The sequence below is a fragment of the Trichomycterus rosablanca genome, chromosome 4 (assembly GCF_030014385.1).
Source record: "Trichomycterus rosablanca isolate fTriRos1 chromosome 4, fTriRos1.hap1, whole genome shotgun sequence".
Classification (NCBI taxonomy): Eukaryota; Metazoa; Chordata; class Actinopteri; order Siluriformes; family Trichomycteridae; genus Trichomycterus; species Trichomycterus rosablanca.
In genome coordinates, this window is record NC_085991.1 from 12,405,799 (window position 1) to 12,429,190 (window position 23,392).

At 39.5% G+C, this 23,392-nt stretch overlaps 1 non-coding gene across 1 annotated transcript; it reads left to right on the forward strand.

Annotated features, from left to right (window-relative positions):
• Positions 1 to 7,579: 7,579 nt before the first annotated feature.
• trnap-agg (transfer RNA proline (anticodon AGG)) lies at positions 7,580 to 7,651 on the forward strand. Its single transcript has one exon. It is a non-coding gene; the product is annotated as a tRNA-Pro (tRNA).
• Positions 7,652 to 23,392: the final 15,741 nt, after the last annotated feature.

The following is a 23,392-nucleotide window of genomic DNA, read 5'->3' on the forward strand; positions in this document are numbered from 1 at the left end:
TTAAAGATTTAAAAACAAACAACAGAATCTTAAAATGTACTCTGAAATGCACGGGCAGCCAATGGAGGGAGTACAGAATGGGGGTTATATGCTCTCTCTTACGTGATCCCATTAAAAGTCATGAGTAAAATGAAGAAGAGGAGTAACATCATTGTTCTGAGTGTCAGATTCACATCTGTCATACTAAAGTTTGTCTCTACTTTGTGTAAGAACATCCCCACCCCCCCCCAACATCTTACGTAATCCATGCCAAGAAGAACTGAGACTGTTTTAAAAGCAGAGGGAGATTCTACACAGTATTAGTATAGTGTAAAAAAGTGTAGTCACTAATATAATTTACGATGTCACTAATATTTCTACTGGCACAGTTGTTTTGGATAGTTGATCTTGGATCTAATGATGCTTGCTTGGTTGAAAGTGTAAGATTACAGGGATCTTTGGTTGTATAAAGTTTATTGGCTATAAAAGGTTATTTGTATAAAATGTAATAGCAACTTATTTTTCAAATCAATGTTGTTAATAAAGGTACAAACATAACAAATATGTTGACTGATAATCAAATGTAAATTTACAATGTAGACTTAATCATCAGTGGAGTAGCAATACATCATGATGTTTAGAACATACAAATGGCTTGCTAACATTTATTTTCCCAATATTTACATAAATAGTATATATCTTAAGTTATTTAGGAATACTACTATATTTTAAGATTGTGATACTGATACTTTTTAATAATGAATATGAATACTTTTTGATAATGAATCTGGGCCAGGGGGTCAGGATTTCTCTCCTCCTCTCTCCATTTCTGGAGCACTGTGTTTTCTTTTGCATGATTTTTCATGTGCTTATATAAATTAGTTGTGTTACCACTGTATTTGTTGTGTACAGCCTTTTTACAAGTTCTACAGTTGAAACTAAAGTTGTTACGAGGCTCAAAACACTCGTGTTGTGTTTCCCAGATGTTTAGTAACAGTCTGGTGAGACCCAAAAGCAGATAGGAAAAAATTGCAGTAAGTGAGATTTGAACCGGTATCACTGGTGTTGAAGAGCATATATATATATACAGTGTATCACAAAAGTGAGTACACCCCTCACATTTCTGCAAATATTTTATTATATCTTTTCATGGGACAACACTATAGACATGAAACTTGGATATAACTTAGAGTAGTCAGTGTACAACTTGTATAGCAGTGTAGATTTACTGTCTTCTGAAAATAACTCAACACACAGCCATTAATGTCTAAATAGCTGGCAACATAAGTGAGTGCACCCCACAGTGAACATGTCCAAATTGTGCCCAAATGTGTCGTTGTCCCTCCCTGGTGTCATGTGTCAAGGTCCCAGGTGTAAATGGGGAGCAGGGCTGTTAAATTTGGTGTTTTGGGTACAATTCTCTCATACTGGCCACTGGATATTCAACATGGCACCTCATGGCAAATAACTCTCTGAGGATGTGAGAAATAGAATTGTTGCTCTCCACAAAGATGGCCTGGGCTATAAGAAGATTGCTAACACCCTGAAACTGAGCTACAGCATGGTGGCCAAGGTCATACAGCGGTTTTCCAGGACAGGTTCCACTCGGAACAGGCTTCGCCAGGGTCGACCAAAGAAGTTGAGTCCACGTGTTCGGCGTCATATCCAGAGTTTGGCTTTAAAAAATAGACACATGAGTGCTGCCAGCATTGCTGCAGAGGTTGAAGACGTGGGAGGTCAGCCTGTCAGTGCTCAGACCATACGCCGCACACTGCATCAACTCGGTCTGCATGGTCGTCATCCCAGAAGGAAGCTGACGCACAAGAAAGCCCGCAAATAGTTTGCTGAAGACAAGCAGTCCAAGAACATGGATTACTGGAATGCCCTGTGGTCTGACGAGACCAAGATAAACTTGTTTGGCTCAGATGGTGTCCAGCATGTGTGGCGGCGCCCTGGTGAGAAGTACCAAGACAACTGTATCTTGCCTACAGTCAAGCATGGTGGTGGTAGCATCATGGTCTTGGGCTGCATGAGTGTTGCTGGCACTGGGGAGCTGCAGTTCATTGAGGGAAACATGAATTCCAACATGTACTGTGACATTCTGAAACAGAGCATGATCCCCTCCCTTCGAAAACTGGGCCTCATGGCAGTTTTCCAACAGGATAACGACCCCAAACACAACCTCCAAGATGACAACTGCCTTGCTGAGGAAGCTGAAGGTAAAGGTGATGGACTAAACCCAATTGAGCACCTGTGGCGCATCCTCAAGTGGAAGGTGGAGGAGTTCAAGGTGTCTAACATCCACCAGCTCCGTGATGTCATCATGGAGGAGTGGAAGAGGATTCCAGTAGCAACCTGTGCAGCTCTGGTGAATTCCATGCCCAGGAGGGTTAAGGCAGTGCTGGATAATAATGGTGGTCACACAAAATATTGACACTTTGGGCACAATTTGGACATGTTCACTGTGGGGTGTACTCACTTATGTTGCCAGCTATTTAGACATTAATGGCTGTGTGTTGAGTTATTTTCAGAAGACAGTAAATCTACACTGCTATACAAGTTGTACACTGACTACTCTAACTTATATCCAAGTTTTATTTCTATAGTGTTGTCCCATGAAAAGATATAATGAAATATTTGCAGAAATGTAAGGGGTGTACTCACTTTTGTGATACACTGTATATATGTATATATATATATATATATATATATATATATATATATATATATATATATATATATATATATATATATATATGAACTATGGGTGTGTTGAACTAACTGACTTAGCGGTGACCGCAACTTGATAATGAAAAAATAAAATGTGTGGTTTCGAACCCCGCACATCAGCGTACAGAGCTCAAGGGACTGACACACTAACCACTTACACTACAGAGTGAACATAGGAAACTGCGATCTGAATCGCTTATTAAGATAAGCGCCCAAAACAGGCGGGAAACGAAACAAAGGATGCCAAACAAACTAAAAAAAGATACACAAAACTAATCTGACGAGCTACCCGCTGGCTGTTGGGTAGTCGTGTCAGAACTAAAAGAGACCTCAACAAAGGTGCGAGGTTACTAAAGAAATAATAAATCACTTTTCTTTTCTAAAACTGTTCTTGTAATTAAACAGGTAGATAGAGAAAAAGTTTTTTCTTTTGGGGGGAAACCAATGTTCCCCCGAGACAGAGAAAAAGAGGACAAGAAATGTATTTTTAGAAGGAAAATACCGAAGTACCGGCGAGGTCTGGTATCATTAGTTTGACACAAGACTCTGCACCAAGTGCGCCGTGTGCAGCCTTTAAAAAGGTGCTGCACAGCTGATGTCAATCAGCTTGATTATCCCTGGGTGTGGCACGTGGTCTCCCTCTAGTGGTGGGCGGATGGCGGTGTCTTACAAAAGTATCGATCTCATTACACTGGTATCGATCAATATCGATACCAACATTGGTATATTGGTACATTATCGATATTTTGATCGATTCGCCACCACTACAATGAAGTATTTCACTTCCTGAAATTGGACCAAGTGTTATTTTTTTTTACTAAGCAAAACTATTTTTCTCTTCAGGAATAAAACATGATACTGACTGGACTGTGTTGTGTTTGATGTTGACTGATTTAAATGTGTGAACTTTTGAATCATTTTGCTAGCTTTTTATTGTTTTACTCAGGGGCTCCTCTTCATTTAAGGTAAAAATATGAAGTCATTAAATTAAGAAAATAGAAACATCTCTCCAGATCCTGTATGTTTTTGAAATCAATCTCTCATCCCATTGTTGTTCTAATGCTGTTTCTTCTAAACAATGTAAGAAGAAACATCTGTAACAAAGTTATCATTATTGAGAATCCTTTATGTTTCATGCTGCACTGTAAACTGTCAAAGGAAGTGCTCTACAGTGTGAGCTAACCAGCAAAAGACCAAACAAAAGTGGTAAAGAAGGTGAGAGCGATAAGAGGAATTGTGATTGAGCATGACAAGCCATCTACTCAGTCCACCATTGTGCCTCCACATGATCACAGACCATGATCTTTCTCCATCAAGCCCTAACTATGATAGAAGAGAGATTGGGGATGTAGATCTATTTAGAGTCGATCACTTATTATGAGAGAGTTCTCTAAAATCTGTTGGCAAATGCAGCATCTACTGTCTGTCTTACCGGCTTTGTCAAAGCACATTACAAAGACTCAGCACTGCACTGAGCTGAAAATACAGTTTTATAGTGGTGAGCTCAGTAGACCCTGGCATATGTGGATCATTTGGTAGTACTACTACTTCTGCTCTTCAGCATTCATGGCATTGTTTGGTTTTATTTATTCAGTCTTTTTAAGATTAAAAAAAGAGGTTCCCAGGTGGCACAGCAGGATATTCCGCCTGCACACCAGTGCTGGGATTCTGAACCCTCTGATATAAAAAGAATAGGAAAAGATAAGTTGGTTGTCACAGTTTGTGCTGACTACATAATCCACTTGCTGTGCCAAAAGGCATTTATGAAGTCAGAAAAAGAAAAGGGTACAAACCAGATGTTGCTATAAAAGTGGGGCACATACTCCACAAAACCAATGGAGCCTGCATCTAGCTTAGATCACTTTGTGGTGCCTGGACAGGACAGTCCATACAGACAGTCAGAATCACTGTAACGTCAGTGGAGTTCCCTGAAAGAATAAGGACATATGCCAAACAGTAAGGACATATGCCAACAAAAGGAGCAACTGTCTAGCTCAGAGACCATGATTTAAATACACACCTCTCAACCTAGATCTAATTAACGTTAAACAAGGTGCAGGTAACTGCTGGATAAGAGAAACCAGGAGGTCAATCATTTGCATCTCCACGTCTCCTCTGCTGGCTTTTAGTGACATGGCAGGTGGGCATGATACTGTAAAACTGTCAAGCTATACAGCAGGAGGGCCAGTTAAAATCACATGGATATAACATGACATGCAATCCACATATTGCTTTTTCTTCTTAAATCAGTAACTACTGGTTTAATTTGTTTATGTATTTTCTTATTGAAGTAACACATGTAACTTGGGTGATTGGTTTTTATGCAGTATAGTATGATTTCCTGTCACTGTGGGCCGCAGAGCACAGTAGTAGAGAGCAGAATCTGATACTGCAGCAGAGGAGATGTTCAGATCCACTCGATTTTTATCTTCATTTATCTTTGCAGAAAACCCAGAACCTGCAGCTTCTTTATCAAGCTCACTAACCAGAATAATAAACTCTGGTCTGAATGTGGAGTACTGACGATACCACTGCAGGTAATTATTGTTACCAGATCCTTTGTAATTGCAGGATAAAGTAACAGAGTCTCTCTCCAAGACAGTTTTAGTGGTTGAAACTGAATTAATTTCCTGTGCGCTGTTATAACCTGTGGACAGAGTTATTATTTGGGAGTTAGGAAAGAGTGTAAGAAAAAAACTGGTAAGTTTGTATTAATTAAACATTTTTTGCTTATAAAATCTGTATAAAAATACTAAAACTAAAATTATTATAAAATATTGAAGGTCTTTAATTCATCTTAAGTATTGTTAATAAGTAATGTTATTTCTCACCTAAAAGAAAGGAAAGAAAGCAAACAAATCCAAGCATTGCCATGGCTGAACTGTAGAATCATACATCTCAAAGCCTGCTATCATTTTTATACATGTTTAAACCATTTCCTCTCTTTAACTAGGGTAGTAAAATGTAGCTGAAGCCTGCCATCATGTGTATACTTTTCTTCACTACATTTGTGTGTGCAAAAAAAATAATGATTTTATTTTATATACATATACTTACTATTTACTATATTTACTTACTATACTATTATATAACTGATTGTGTAGCAAATATTTTATCTGCTTCTGTTACTGAACTGCTGCACAGAGATCATATCAGATCAGGGTTTTTTTTTTATTTGATGTAAACATTAACTGAAGAGTTTGGTTAATATACTGGATGATCGTCTGACATCCGAGACATTATTCATTTATTTATCTTGTATTATAGTGTTTCTTGTTCTTAGCCAATAAACATCCAAAAATGAATAAAATAGCACAAACTAACTCTGCAGTAAACAATGTTCACATGCGATAACAAACAAGGGAGCATCTAAAAAGTGCATGAAGAAAAACGCTGATTAAAATGCATTAAATGTTGTAATAGTTACACAGTTACATGCACGATTAGTTATACCTGTATTACAGAATTGAATCCTACACAGAAAAAAAATATTAATGTAAATTTTAATATTGTGATGATGGTGAGACGTTAGAAAACAACATTCTTTTTTTTACAATAGCTTTTTTATTTCTGAAAAATAGTTTCAGAAAAAAGTACGGCAGACACAAAAGTAAAAACAGGGGACGTGTCGTCATGTTATTACTACTTTTTACTCTGTCTTCTCAACACTTGCTTAATTTACACTAAAGCAAATATGAAGCATTTGCTTATGAAGCAAATATACGCATGTCTGCGCATGCACGAGCTTGTGCGTTTATTTCCGGTTGAACTGATAGAAAATGTTGATTTCGTAAAGTTAAAATATGACCCGTTTTTTTATTTCGGATTGTTTCTTATTTGATTTTTGATGTTCAGTTTTCATGTTCAGTTTTGGTTTTTGGAGTGAAGAAGGAATGACCGAAGGTACACGAACCCAATGGCTATTTTTTTTTTTATATCTCTGAATCAATCACAAAAACGTGTTTTGCTGTGTAAAGTTATTTCTTTGCTTATTTCTGATTGGCTTTTTGAGTCATATAAAAAGGCATAAAACTGCTTCTGTGGTGAAGGGTAGCTGGGATATGCTGGTACTGGAGGTTTTGATAGTTTTGTAATACAAGCACCGACCACACTTACCAGCTCAACCAGACAACATAGTTTTGAAGGTCAGTCACGCAGATCAAAGTAACACAAAGACTCTTGTTCCCACTGGCTCATTGGTCTAGGGGTATGATTCTCACTTTGGGTGCGAGAGGTCCTGGGTTCAAATCCTGGACGAGCCCTCGTTTAGTGGAATGCTTTGTTGTACTATACAAAAAAGTGTTCCGTTAATCTAATGATCAAACAAAAATGACACATGCTGATACACTGGTAGAAGTTGGTGAGCTTATGTGGATGTAAATACCTTTCATAACAATTCTTCCAGTCAGCTTCAAGTTTTTTTTCTTCTACAGATTTTAGAATATTTGGGCAAATTCAAAGCATTGAAAATGTTACAAAATCCAAACAGCAAGGAGCATTAAGTCAACATGACAAGATAAAATATCATGGTAATGTAAATGTTGTAAAATCTCTTGTATAACTGATTAAAGACAGCGTCACAACGTTTGTATTGTACAGTTTGGGTGGATAAACATGATACATAACGTAAACAGTGTGAAGCATAAAGTCAGTGGGACTGCACACAGCTCCTGTCAAATGCTTCCAAGTCTTTTAATTTGACAAAGCGAGTCTTTAATGACACCTCATGCTTAAACTGTTAGAAATGCTTTAATGAAGATCTGCATTGAATTTTGTTTTGTCATGAATACACTTCCCAGTGCAACCAGTCAACGTGGTTTTGACGCTAAGCCTCGGAGGTCAAAGAAATGCCCTAGGACCTGTCCTGGCTGGCTCGTTGGTCTAGGGGTATGATTCTCGCTTAGGGTGCGAGAGGTCCCGGGTTCAAATCCCGGATGAGCCCTTGTTTACCCACATCCTATTTTATAGTTCTGTAAACATCATTAATTTATCAACTGCCTCTTCAGGTTTTAATCCCAGTGTGCAAATGGAAATGAAACGGGGAGATTAAATGGCAAAACTTGAACAGCTTTCTACGTGGATGCCAGGCCACATTATTAAAATTCTAACCTTTAGCTTAAACTTTGTCTAAATCTAAATTGTTAGGCAAGATCTGTTGTATTTTTTTATTTGTATTTAAAAAAACAACACAAATTGAACCAACTGATCAATAACATGTAAATTAAAGTTGATTTAATTATTTTAAAAATGTTTACCTAAAGAATTTTAACTTTAGATATTTGGTTACTGTAATATTTGGGTAAATGTAAAGGACTTTTAGTCGTTTGTCCAGGATTTGTGATTCTTGAGTAAATTTCGGGAGGTGTTGTTAAAATCCAAGTCTTTACAGTTGATTAATTAAAACCAGTTTGTCAAACTGTTGGCTTTAAATATGATCAAAGTAACACAAAGACTATTGTTCCCGCTGGCTCGTTGTTCTAGTGGTATGATTCTTGCTTTGGGTGCGAGGGGTCCTGGGTTCAAATCCTAGACGAGCCCTTATTAAGTTCAATGCTTCGTTGAACTATACAAAAAACTTACCAAGTGTCCCGTTAAAATCTAATGATCAAACCAAAATGACACATGCTGATGTAACAGTGTTAAATGATGCTCATGTTTATGTGTATAGTTTGTGAAATTCAGCGCCATCTTTTGGTCATATGCCGCCAGCACCTTTTTCTATTAAGCTAATTGAATGCTGGGAGATCTGCAGCAGATAGAGTGAGCACTGCTGTGGGTAAGTTTGTCTAAGCAAAGCTCCTGAAATATTCTTAAATATAAACTTTTATTAAGCTAGTAACTGTTCAGCTCTGCTGTATTTTGTTCATTAACAATATGTAGATTAACATTCATGAGCTGGTTGTGAATACAGGCAGTTTTACACTCTTTTAATCGAAGTTTGTAAATCAGACGTGCTCAGTTGATTAGCATGTTCTGTTTAGGCTGGCTAGCTGACCATTCTGTTGACTTTATGTGGTTGCTGAACTCGTTGCAGGTGGGTTTGTTTATTTTGTCATAAACAATTTATTATTTATTAGGATTAGAAAAAAATGTGTCCGTGCCTGATTTTCTCTCAGAAATCACTCATTCTTGGGTGATTTTCCCCGGCGTCTGTTAGCAAACGTGCAAGTTTTGGGTTGCCAAATTTTTGTAAACAAGTTAAAGCTAGATGCATCTGCTCAACATAAACGTAAAAATACAGATTTATGGACAGGGTGTTGTGTAACAATTTACTAATGAGTCATTAAAAACGTTTATCCTGCAAAAGTGAAGGTTGTGTAGGTTTCCTGATAAAATCCGGGTGGATCCCTTCTTTAATCCCCTGCTCTTCCACTAAAGAATGTTGACTTATTAAAATATCTCTTCAAAATGTATCACAGTGTGCAATTAGAAATCAAAGGTGGCATTAAATTGGTAAACATGTAAAGCCTGTCTAATTACATGGGGTTACAAAGGTACTTTATGAAAACAGCACAAAGCTTTCAAATGCTTCCTTGTCCTGACAGTTTATGTTTCCACTCTTTAAAAAGAGGTCTATGTACTGATACTGGGGGTTTTGATAGTTTTGTAAATGTAACAGGTGTTATTTTTTTTTAAATATATTTATATATATATTTTCACTCAAAATCTTCATGTTCTACCCCTTGTAATTTATATTGTTTTAATTGTGACAGAAATGTGTTTAGATAATGTATTTTATGTGGGTTTTTTGTATGTATTTCGGTTAGTTTGCCTCTTGGGGGCGGGGCCGTTACATAGTTGGTTGTGACAGGCCAACTCTCTTCAGTCTGTCTGGAGAGCGACTGAGGAGAGGTTGGTGGAATCTAAGCTCCATTATAAAAAATAGATTAAGCCCATAAATACTACGTAAACTGTTCTAAAAGTTATTAAATATGAAGCGAAATGTTTATGTTATTTCTTTAATGGATGTGTGTTGAAGATATGTGTTATATTATTTTGTTAAATTAGAGAGTAAAAGTGAGAGGTATTAGCTTGCTATAGCTAACCCTCCCCCCTTTTCCCGCTTTTTCTATTTTTGTTTTGGTACAGGCTAGGGTAAAGGTGGGCACGAGGCAAGGTTTCTCACTGATTTTCTTTTTATCTTGTACACATCCAGGTATTTTATGTTTTTTTAATCGCTTCTGTTTTATGTTTTATAAAGTGTTCTGTATAAAATTAAAGCATGCTGGTATTAGAAATAGATTATTATATAGATTATTTAAATAGTAATATATAGTTAATGATATATAAGTATTATTGCATATGTTTATTTATATTCTTGTATTTGTAATTATACATATATGTATATATATTTATATATTATGTGTGTATAAAATGTTATTTTATTCAGGTTTTTATTACTAGAATATTGTATTTGATTTGTTATATGGACTTAATACTTCAGCGACTGAGGAGAGGCTAGGGTAAAGGTGGGCACGAGGCGAGGTTTCTCACTGATTTTCTTTTTATCTTGTACACATCCAGATTCTCATCCATTCTATAAATATATGTCTGGTACCAGCAGCAGTGGTCTATGGGTCTTCTTTCCTCTTTTACAAATAAACAAATCACAACGCAGAGGTAGCGTGACCGGTTCCTCATCATCATTGTAAAGTGGACCGGTTACATTGGTGCCGTGACCCGGATCCTTCAGAAGGATCAACGCCAGCTTGACCACCGAGAGGTGCTGCATTCTTCATTCACTATCACAGAGACTGGTTTGAACTGTTTTCTTCTTTGCACCTCATTTCACACGGACTTAAAAAAAATAAATAAATAATAAAAGGAGGATCTTTTTTTTTTTTTTACAATAAAAATTGTGACATATAAGGTGTAAACATGTCATGTACCTATGTGTTAGTAGATGAGAGTGAGTTGCATTATAATGATGTAGAACTTGGTCCCGTAAGCACAGAAGCTCAAGGGGGGATAGTTCAGACATCAGAGGCTAGAGAGTTATTTGGTTCTCCAGTATGTAGTTCAACTCGTATGCCTGCTAGTCATCAGCCTTCTGACCCCAATATGAGTTCTCCAGATTTAAGTTATCTTATCACTCAGCTAGCTCAACAGATAGGTCAGTCTATAACTGCTCAGTTACAGAAAGGTAGTGAGACAAAAGAAGTGAATGCTGAGAGCACAAATTTAGAACAGTCTCTAACTGACTCACATACACTTAATTTAACAGGTGTAAAACTGGTAATTCAGTCAGATGTAAAATAACCTCCTAGGTTTCATGGAAGTTCATGAGTGGGAGGAACAAATGAAAATGTACTTAAGGAAAAGGGGTATACCAATAGAAGAACAAGCTCAGGAGATTTTGTCATGGTTGGCAGGGAAAGCTAAAGATGTGATTAAAATCTCTCTTCGCAGCAATTCCTTCTTAAAACCTAGTGAGAACCCAAACGTGATCATTGATATATTGAAACAGCATTTCAGTGAGTTAACCTATTCCACAATGCCCCTTGCTGACTTTTATAATACATTACCCATAGCTGGAGAAAGTGCTATGGACTACTGGATCTGTCTGCACAAAGCAGTTGATGTCGCTGTTGAGTGTTTGGAGAGGCAGGGTCGAAAGCTGGAAGAAAACCTGAATTTCACTTGCTGTCCACTTAACAGCTGTTTTAAATTTCAAAATGGCAGACAAGGCGGGGTCAGGGCAATGTTTTACAAACATCATGATCACCTCTTTACTCAAGAGGTGATCATGATGTTTGTAAAACATTGCCCTGACCCCGCCTTGTCTGCCATTTAACGTGGTGAGTACCCCACAGCAAACCGAGGTGAAAGCTGGAGTTACTGTACCGACTGGTGATGATAGCATTCAAACTCTCATTGGCCTTCTTGACCATGTTTTAAAACAAAATAACCAAATGACAACAAATGCGTCATACTTCCCTCCTCAGCGTCAGCAATTCCGAAAGCCATGTAGAGTCTGCCAGGCGACAGAACATTCTACCACCATGCACTGTAGATGGGATGGGTTGTGTTTGGCATGTTTACAACCAGGACACTGGAAGAGGGACTGTAAAAACCGCAAACCAGAATTTGTTGATCGAAATGGACAAATGTCACACGGACAGCAGCCTTTAAACGAATAAGCCTACATTTGGAGAGGGGACATGTAGGCGGAGACAATCATACCCTCAATGGAACTGACAGTGATGCTTTGGAGCAACGGTATGTGAATATGTGCGCATTGATTTCTGAAGACGTTCAGGTGGTTGTGCAGAATTCTCAAAAGGGTTGAACCATTTAGTGAGCTGTTTTATACTTCTGTCATTGTAAATGAAAAGTTCCATGTGAAGGGCATGATTGATTCTGGTTCAATGGCTTGCACACTAAGTGAAGAGATAGAACAAAAGATGCTTAATGAGAATATAATTTTCAAAGATCAACAATCAAATGAACAGGTTATCCTTGTTGGCTGCGGAGGTCATCAAACACGCCCAAAATGTGTATATGAGATGGAACTCAAAGTTTATGGTCTGAGCTGCATTGTTCCGGTTCTTGTGGTCCCTGGGCAGAAGGATGACTTTATTATTGGCTCTAATGTGATAAAGTATATTATGCGACACCTGAAGGGAAGTGATGATTATTGGAGGTTGGTTTCCCAGAATAATGATCAGTCATGCAGTGATGCCAGCCATTTCCTTGACATGATGACCGGTTTGTCCAGATGGCGGGAGAAAGAAACACCAACCAAAATTGGTACAGTTAAACTGACTCAAGCTGTCACTCTTCTTGCTAAACAGGAACACCTTGTGTTTGGTAAGCTGCCTGCTGATGCACCCGTTTCTCTTGGAAGCACTGTGGTTGTTGAGCCCACTTCATCAAAGTCAATGCCACGAAACATCATGGTTGGTCGTATCATTACATCCATGTGGGGCGATCGGTGGATTCCGATGAAAGTCGGTAATCTTTCTGACAAGCCTATCACATTAAAGAGAAACTGCAAATTGGCAGATGTTTCACCATGTTTAGCCACCGAAGACTTCACACTGTTCCAGAACACCAGTTCAGCCAAAAATGTCCCGTTAGAATCCAGTGCTGTTACAAGCTCCGGAGATGTGAAAAAGAGGCTCGAGGAAGCTGGTCTAAAGGATATTGACATAGAGTCATGCCAAGTCAGTGATTCTACAAAGCAGGACTTTTCAAAGCTTCTCCTTAATTACCATGATGTGTTCTCCAAACATGCCTTGGATTGTGGTGAAGCACGAGGGTTCACCCATCGTATCCGTTTGGTGGATGAACGGCCATTTCGCCTTCCGTACAGAAGGGTTCCCCCTGCTCATTACCAGAAATTGCGGCAGGTCTTAACAGAAATGGAGGAACAAGGAATAATACGGAAGTCTGTCAGTGAATATGCTTCTCCGTTGGTAATGGTCTGGAAGAGGGATGGCTCTCTGAGAATATGCACAGATTTCCGATGGCTTAACGCTCGTACCCTAAAGGACACACACCCCATACCACATCAGTCAGATTGTTTGGCAGCTTTAGGTGGTAACACTTATTTTAGCACTATGGACTTGACATCTGGCTTCTATAACATCCCTATGCATGAAGAAGATAAAAAGTACACAGCATTTACCACACCACTGGGCTTGCATGAGTATAACCGTATGCCACAGGGGCTTTGTAACAGTCCAGCCTTGTTCATGCGAATGATGTTAAGCATATTTGGCAATTTAAACTTTAGCAGTCTGTTATGCTATTTGGATGATCTGCTGGATTTTTCATCCACAGAAAAAGAGGCATTGGAGAGACTGGAAGTAGTCTTTCAAAGACTTCGTCAGCACAATCTAAAGTTAAGCCAGAAAAAGTGTCATTTCATGCGTAAGTCTGTCAGGTTTTTGGGACACATTATCAGTGGTAAAGGTGTGGCTGTGGACCCTGAAAAGGTTAGTGCGATATCCGAAATTTCCACAGCTGATCTCATGGAGCAGGATGGTGTTACTCCATCTGTTAAAAGAATGAGATCTTTCCTGGGGATGGTATTTTATTATCAACACTTCATTCCAAACTGCTCTGCTATTGCAAAACCTCTCTTTGCATTGACTGCTGGACAGAAAAGGAGAAATGTGAGAAAGCCAGCAACTCGAGTTGGTACCTTCAGAAGGCTAAAACCCGATGATTGGACTCCTGAATGTATCCAGGCCGTCGAAGTTCTTAAATACAAGCTGTTGCATTGCGCTGTCTTGGCGCACCCAGGTTTTTCTAGACCTCTGATTCTATCCGTTGATGCTTCCTTGGACGGATTGGGTGTTGTTCTCTCACAAATACCACCAGGTGAGACCAAAGCCAGACCAAATGCCTTCGCTAGCAAAACCCTCAGCGCCTCACAGAAAAGATACCCAGCTCATCGCTTGGAGTTCCTAGCTTTGAAATTGAGTTTTTGTGAAAAATTTAGCCACTGGCTCAAGGGACATATGTTTTCTGTATGGACAGATAACAACCCTTTGACTTATATAATGACGAAACCTAAACTTGACGCATGCGAACAACGTTGGGTTGCTAAGCTGGCCCCTTACACGTTCGACATAAAGCACATTCCAGGCAGCCAAAACGTTGTAGCTGATGCCCTCAGCCGGGACCCTTTTGCCAAGACTATAGGTCACAGACTCCTTAATGAGCAGTACAACCATCTCCTATGTGAAGCCAAAGGTGTCAGCGAAGATGGAGTCCAAGATACATTCCGATTGAAAGTGCAGTGTCACCAAGCAAAGTCACCTTTCATGTCAGTCTCGAGCTTCCAAGCTGTTCCCTTCTCAAACTCACTTAGTGCAGATAATGTACAGGCCCTTTCTGAATCTTGCAGTAGTTGTGAAATAGCAGAGGAGACCCGTGCTGTGCAATTGGTCCAGTCGGTTCAGCAGTTCATAATGGCTGGTCCAAACACACTCCCCGCACTTCCCTTACAGGAACTTCACCAACACCAAGAACAAGACCCGACCATATCCTTATTTCTTCCATTTGTCATATGCAAAAGACGTCCTTCCAGACGAGAGAAAGCCAAACTCTCTTCAACTGCTCTCGGCCTAGCTAAGCAATGGGAGAAGCTTCGAATTCAAGATGGCATATTATACCGTTTATCCAAGAACCCCTTAAGCAAGCATAACAGATATCAGTACATCCTTCCACGAAGTTTAAGGGATAAAGCATTAAGTGGCATCCATGATTTGGCAGGGCATCAAGGGCAGGCAAGAATGCTTCAGTTGGCCAGGCAGCGGTTCTACTGGCCAAGGATGGAACAAGATATCCAGCAGTATGTCAAATGTTGCAAAAGGTGTATTCTTGCCAAAACCCCAGAACCATCCGCTAGAGCTCCACTTGAGAGCATACAAACATCTGCACCCATGGAACTGGTATGTTTGGACTTTTGGTGTGCCGAGGATAGTAAGCAGCGGTCAGTTGACGTATTAGTGGTCACAGATCATTTTACTAAACTGGCTCACGCCTTCCCTTGCACGAATCAAACAGCCAAACAAGTAGCCAGAAAATTGTGGGACCATGTCTTTTGTGTATATGGCTTTCCTCAGCGTATACCTACTGATCAAGGAGCCAATTTTGAGAGTGACCTGATTGCTGAACTGCTAAAGTTGTCTGGTGTTTCAAAGTCACATACCACAGCATACCATTCGATGGGAAATGGATGCACTGAAAGGTTTAACCGTACTCTTGGTAACATGCTGCGTTCCTTGCCTTTAAAAGCTAAACACCAATGGCCTCAGCAGATCCAAACTTTGACTTTTGCATATAATGCCACTGTCCATGAGACAACACGTTTTGCCCCATTCCAGTTGATGTTTGGGCGAGTTCCACGACTTCCTGTGGATGTGATGTTTCAACATGCTCTTGTTGAGTATGATGCCTATGTGAAGACTTTAATGTCTTATCTCCGTGAAGCATCAGAAATCGCACAGCAGCATGCCTACAAAGAGCAAAAGAGGCAAGCACAAGGTTACAACAAGAGAGTGAAAGGCACTTACCTAAATGTTGGGGACCGTGTGTTGGTGGCTAACAAAGGAGAGCGGGGTAAGAAGAAGCTTGCAGACCGTTGGGAAGCAACAGTGTACACTATTGTTGATCGAAATCCAACAACGCACACCTACAAATTGCAGGGTGAGAATGGCACTAGAAAAGTGGTACATCGCAACCTATTGCTGGATGTCAGTTACTTGCCTTTTCCCCTTGAGGGCAATGAAAGTGAAGTGACCTCAACTTGTGGTTCAGAGAGTCTGGAGAATAGTGACGTTGGCTCGCAGTCTTCGAATATGATTGATTCTCTAGGAGAGCAGAATGTTGAGGACAGAACAAGCCTTTGGGTGTGTGAAGGGTCAGACCACCTCCAAGAACAAAAGTCCTGGTGTGAGACTGTGTTAAGTCAGGATGACCAAGAGACCCATAGTATGTGTGATGAGTTTTCTGATGGTGAAAGTTTGACAAAAAATGCTGACTCAGAAAATAAGGACAGTGAATGTAGTGTTCCCGACACAGACTCTAGAGACTCACCAGAGATTGTTAAGTCAGACTCAAGAATTATTCCTCCTGATCAGTTAGGACCTAGTCAGCAAACAGACCAGGAAACTCAAGCTGCAGAAAATACAAACTGTATTTGTAATTATACATACAGTATATATATTTATATATTATGTGTGTATAAAAGGTTATTTTATTCAGGTTTTTATTACTAGAATATTGTATTTGATTTGTTATATGGACTTAATACTTCAGTGACTGAGGAGAGGCTAGGGTAAAGGTGGGCACGAGGCGAGGTTTCTCACTGATTTTCTTTTTATCTTGTACACATCCAGATTCTCATCCATCCAATAAATATACAGTGTATCACAAAAGTGAGTACACCCCTCACATTTCTGCAGATATTTAAGTATATCTTTTCATGGGACAACACTGACAAAATTACACTTTGACACAATGAAAAGTAGTCTGTGTGCAGCTTATATAACAGTGTAAATTTATTCTTCCCTCAAAATAACTCAGTATACAGCCATTAATGTGTAAACCACCGGCAACAAAAGTGAGTACACCCCTTAGTGAAAGTTCCTGAAGTGTCAATATTTTGTGTGGCCACCATTATTTCCCAGAACTGCCTTAACTCTCCTGGGCATGGAGTTTACCAGAGCTTCACAGGTTGCCACTGGAATGCTTTTCCACTCCTCCATGACGACATCACGGAGCTGGCGGATATTCGAGACTTTACACTCCTCCACCTTCCGCTTGAGGATGCCCCAAAGATGTTCTATTGGGTTTAGGTCTGGAGACATGCTTGGCCAGTCCATCACCTTTACCCTCAGCCTCTTCAATAAAGCAGTGGTCGTCTTAGAGGTGTGTTTGGGGTCATTATCATGCTGGAACACTGCCCTGCGACCCAGTTTCCGGAGGGAGGGGATCATGCTCTGCTTCAGTATTTCACAGTACATATTGGAGTTCATGTGTCCCTCAATGAAATGTAACTCCCCAACACCTGCTGCACTCATGCAGCCCCAGACCATGGCATTCCCACCACCATGCTTGACTGTAGGCATGACACACTTATCTTTGTACTCCTCACCTGATTGCCGCCACACATGCTTGAGACCATCTGAACCAAACAAATTAATCTTGGTCTCATCAGACCATACAACATGGTTTTAGTAATCCATGTCCTTTGTTGACATGTCTTCAGCAAACTGTTTGCGGACTTTCTTGTGTAGAGACTTCAGAAGAGGCTTCCTTCTGGGGTGACAGCCATGCAGACCAATTTGATGTAGTATGCGGCGTATGGTCTGAGCACTGACAGGCTGACCCCCCACCTTTTCAATCTCTGCAGCAATGCTGACAGCACTCCTGCGCCTATTTTTCAAAGACAGCAGTTGGATGTGACGCTGAGCACGTGCACTCAGCTTCTTTGGACGACCAACGCGAGGTCTGTTCTGAGTGGACCCTGCTCTTTTAAAACGCTGGATGATCTTGGCCACTGTGCTGCAGCTCAGTTTCAGGGTGTTGGCAATCTTCTTGTAGCCTTGGCCATCTTCATGTAGCGCAACAATTCGTCTTTTAAGATCCTCAGAGAGTTCTTTGCCATGAGGTGCCATGTTGGAACTTTCAGTGACCAGTATGAGAGAGTGTGAGAGCTGTACTACTAAATTGAACACACCTGCTCCCTATGCACACCTGAGACCTAGTAACACTAACAAATCACATGACATTTTGGAGGGAAAATGACAAGCAGTGCTCAATTTGGACATTTAGGGGTGTAGTCTCTTAGGGGTGTACTCACTTTTGTTACCGGTGGTTTAGACATTAATGGCTGTATATTGAGTTATTTTGAGGGAAGAATAAATTTACACTGTTATATAAGCTGCACACAGACTACTTTTCATTGTGTCAAAGTGTCATTTTGTCAGTGTTGTCCCATGAAAAGATATACTTAAATATCTGCAGAAATGTGAGGGGTGTACTCACTTTTGTGATACACTGTATGTCTGGTACCGACAGCAGTGGTCTATGGGTCTTCTTTCCTCTTTTACAAATAAACAAATCACAACGCAGAGGTGGCGTGACCGGTTCCTCATCATCATTGTAAAGTGGACCGGTTACATAATGCAAGCATCGACCACACTTACCAGCTCAACCAGACAACATAGTTTTGAAGGTCAGTCACACAGATCAAAGTAACACAAAGACTTTTGTTCCCGCTGGCTCGTTGGTCTAGGGCAGGCGTGTCAAACTCATTTTCACCGAGGGCCACATCAGCATTATTGTGGCCCTCAAAGGGCCGGTTGTAACGTATCCTGCTGTGATTGCAGTCTGCTGTTTTTGTTGGAGGCTAAATTCTGCATTTATATTGTCCTACTTTACCACAGACACGGCCTCGTAACACAAGAGATGCACCGGTTTCTCTTCCTGAAGCACAAACTTGTTTTCACTTTCATTACATTACCTCCTTCTGCTTAATTTTCTTATTTATCTTCTTGTACATTTTAGGATCATGTGTAAATATGTGTAACATCATCTACTGGCGGATGTGTCACTTTGCAGGTCACAAAATCAGCCTGCATTTTGAAAGATGCAGTTTATTTAGGATTTTACAGTGTATTTTTAAGACAATCATTCTGCCCTCACTAATAGTTTATCCCCCTTTCTCAGCTAGACAGACAGACAGACAGACAGCTCCCTTCAGAATATAGTCGGTTTTATTTGCTTCCCAGCTGTGTGATACACTGTGTGCATCAAAATGAAGTAAAAATACAAACAATAAAAACAATAAAGAACTTAATACAGTACAAGCACACAGCTGTAGTCAAGTGTTACATCTGGTACAATATGAGATTTAACCAAACGTAAAATAGTGCTAACGAGTTTGTAACTAAAACGCTGTGATATACTCACTAAACATTTACAAACAACTGAGACGCCACTACTTACAGACGACGCTTTGGTATTATACTGCAAGATAATTATTTGTATTTATTTATTATTGTTTACATTACTGACTACGCTACCCCGCATTCTTTTGCAGTAAAAGTCACATGGCTACTCAGCGAGGTCAAAGTTAGTTGCCATGACTACAATGTCACCACATACCTGTCAAGTCTCCCGTTTTGGCCGGGAAACTACCGTATTTTACCCCTCTTTCCCGCCGTCCTCCCGTATTAGTATTTTCCCGTAAATTTCCCGTATTATATTATAATTAGTGATGGGTCGGTCGCGAACTATCCGGCTCGGCTCTTTAAAGTGAACGACGGGATACGGCTCCTGATCGGGAGCCGATTGGTTTTTTTTTCGGGTTTTTTTTCTGTTAAAGCCGCACATGATTGGTCAAGATGCGTAGCGGTGTGCACACGAACAGGAGAGAGAGAGAGAGAGAGAGAGAGAGAGAGAGAGAGAGAGAGAGAGAAAACTTGATGAAGTTTGACATTGCACTTTACATACGCAGACATTACACGCTGGAAAGGTGAGGAACATGAGTGAGAGGAAACAGTTTGGACACGAGGAGCCCCTTTTACAGACCCACTGAACTGGTGTATTCAGTCTACCCACATCTTATACATGTGATGGCACATAGACTGTGTAATGTAGCAACATCTGTCCCCTCAAAGAGAATCCTTTTAAAAAAAACAGGGCAGATGAAAACAGAAGGAGAAACAGGATCTTCGCTAAAGACTTACAAATACCTGGATGCTGCTTTTTTTTTTTTTTTTGCACATTTTCATTTATACTTTGTTGAGTGATGCTTTGTTGAAGTGTTCTTTTACTCTAGATGCAAATGTACAAATAATATACACAATCAGACCTTTTTGTTTAATTGAGATGGGTCTTTGTTTTTGTATTTTATAATTTATTGTTGTAGCACTCTTCCATGTTGAGTATATAAATAAAACAATTTAAATAATAAACATTTGATACAATATTTTTACATTAGTAATTAATTTTACATGTAATTTGGTAATAAATTAATCTAAGGAACAAAAAAATCTAAGGAGCCACTTGGGAGCCGAAAGAGCCGGCTCTTTTCAGTGAGCCGAGCCAAAATAACCGGCTCTCTAAAAAGAGCCGGAATTCCCATCACTAATTATAATTTTAAAAAACATTCCTGTGCCTCTCCAAACTGAAATGTCACTAACCTCGTGAGAACTGCCACCCAGGCTGCTGCAAGTGGCAGTTCTCACGAGGTTAGTGCGGACAGCAGGAACAAACCTGGAACAGGGAGAGATGGATGGATGCAAGGAGAGAGAGGGCATTCCTGCCAAAAAAGTAAAGACTGCATGTAAATATCTAGAGAAATGGGACATCGAATTTACCTTTCTAAAGAGCAGCAGGATGGGGCAGAGTTATGCATTTTGTAAGGTTTGTAACTGTGTTTTCATTTAGGCTGTATTATAAGAATTACATATGTAGGAATGTCCACAGCATTTCAGTGTCAACAAAGGTAGGCCTATCAGATTCTGATCATCTAATTGCAGTTTGTAAGTGGTTCACAGGTGGTTATTTTAGATTTCTTGTAAACCTGTCTTAAAATGTAAGGGATACTGAACCTCGGTTGGGCTGGTGGGACGGCTCGAAGCGCGCGGTGGAAAATTTCCCTTATTTTTAAATCCAAAACTTGACAGGTATGTGTCACCAGTTGAATTTAAAGGCGCAGGAGCGCATTAAATTATAAGCGCGTCTCTGTAACGACTCGAACCAAAACAACAATCATACAGTCGCTTAAGCTCTCGCGGGCCGGATCAAATGACGCGGCGGGCCGGATCTGGCCCGCGGGCCTTGAGTTTGACACCTCTGGTCTAGGGGTATGATTTCTGCTTTGGGTGCGAGAGGTCCTGGGTTTAAATACCGGACTCTCCCTCTTTTAGTCAAATGCTTCATTGAACTATACAAAAAACTTATCAAGTGTCCCGTTAAAATAAAAAAATTACACATGCTGATACGCTGGTAGAAGTTGGTGAGCTTATGTGGATGCAAATACCTTTCATAACAATTCTTCCAGTCAGCTTAAAGTCTTTTTTTCTTCTACAGATGGCCAGGGCTGCATTCACGGAGGTTCTGAGCTGAGATGTCACGCAATCGCCAAGGGAACCGGTACAGCTTACTGTTTCCAGCTCATCTCCACATCACCCACAATGGAGAAGAAAAGAAACTTACAGATGCAGATAAAGCTTTGAGCTACATCAAGAAGCACATAACTTCTGCAACTGAGGCAGATGTATGTGGGTTTGGATCTTAAGTATCTCCACTCCACTTGCTTAGTCTGCAATAGACTGTTACAGCAATAACTCTTTCGTTTGCTCCTGGATGAGGTGAGGTGTTGCATGACTCAGGGATGGGACAATGACGTTTTGTATTGAAGGTTTTATTGTATTTTTATTGTTTTTAACTATTTTCAGTGTATAAGTGTCAAAAACAACCCCATTATTTTACATTAGTCTAAAATACATGCAGTTTCATGGGACAGTTGAACACATTAACAGGTTTCCTATACATCCTTATAGAAAGAAACACCTTGAAACTCAACGCCAATCCCAGAACCAACTGACGTGGAGTTTCAAAGTAACACTGTATTTTCACTTATTATGTTTTGCTTAATACAGACTTCAGTCTGTGGTCAGTGTAGACTGATCGACCTCTTCATGATGCAGCATGTATTTACAAAAGGAGACAGATCTGTAAAAGATTATTTGTAGAATGTATGTACAGATGATAATTAAAAGCCATTGCAATCTGTTGTTGAGAAATGTTATTTTTATAATGATTAACAATTATTTACCACAGAGTGGTAATCCACGACCCATCTTTGCTTGCAAAAACTTTGCTGACTGTGGTGGATATACCTGATAATGATACACTTACCTGTTACCAGTTACTCTGCTTATTGTGGAGTCTTTTAATACAATGACACTAAAATATTTTTTACAGTGATTTTGCTTTTGTCCCATCTGTATTATAGTGTTGCAGGCACTAAATTCAACATTTGTTAATATTCATACAATTTAATCAACCAGTGAGAGTCATTTCTTTGCACCTTTAAATAAAGGTTCATCACCAATCACAGATTCTTGTTTTGTTACATTTTACAAAATGTCCCAACTTTTACAGAAATGGAGCTTGTATTATAATGTATTTAAAATTTGAATTCATCCTATCTTAATTTTAATATACCATATGGTTATTCTCATACAACCCCAAATCAGAAAAAGTTGGGACAGCATGGAAAATGCAAATACATTTACTTTGACTTTTATTTGATTGCAGACAGGATGAACCTGAGATATTTCATGTTTTATCTGCTCAACTTCATTTTATTTATTAATAAACAGCCATGTCACAGAGAGCAGGTGCTGTTTGTATTGTATTGTGTGTTCGTGTGTGTGTGTGTGTGTGTGTGTGTGTGTGGTTAACTGATAACAAGTAAAATGAAAAAACAAACTTTGATCTTCTGAGCTTTGGTGGAACTTCATATAAGTGAGTTTTTGTACAGCATCTCAATAGCTTTGTATCACTGGGCTACTACTTGAAGAGCACAGTGATAGAGAGCAGAATCTGAGAGCTGTAGATCGTTAATAATAAGTACAGTAGATGTATCGCCTGTGTTGGACTTTAAGCGAGGGTCAGTAGGTTTGCGCTCATCACTACGTGATTTTGCACCTTTATACAGTAAAAACTGTGGTGCGCTGTTAGGATTTTGTTTGTACCAGTAAAGCACAATGTTGCTGCTGCTGGACTGATATGAACATTTTAGAGTAACAGTCTCTGTTTCTTTTACAACAATGTTGTCCTCTACTGGTCTAATTTCATCTGCAAAACCACCTGTTGTAAAGAGAGAAAAATAAAAAGAAATAATGTGAAATTCATTTCAATAATTCACAATCCAAACACAATGTAATAAATCAATAACTTTTATTTATTAATAAATATATATTTTAATATTACCTGATGCTACAGTGAGAATCAGTGTTATGTATCTCCCAACATGAAATAAGTTGCCTGGTCGAGACATTTCTGAACACAGTTCTGTGAGTCTAATAGTCTAGTAGTGCTGAATAAAACTTATCACATACGTCTCTAGGAAGCCACACACAGGAAGTGCAGAAGCTACAGCACAACTACACACATCCACAATTTCAGTATCAGTTGTTTACTAAGA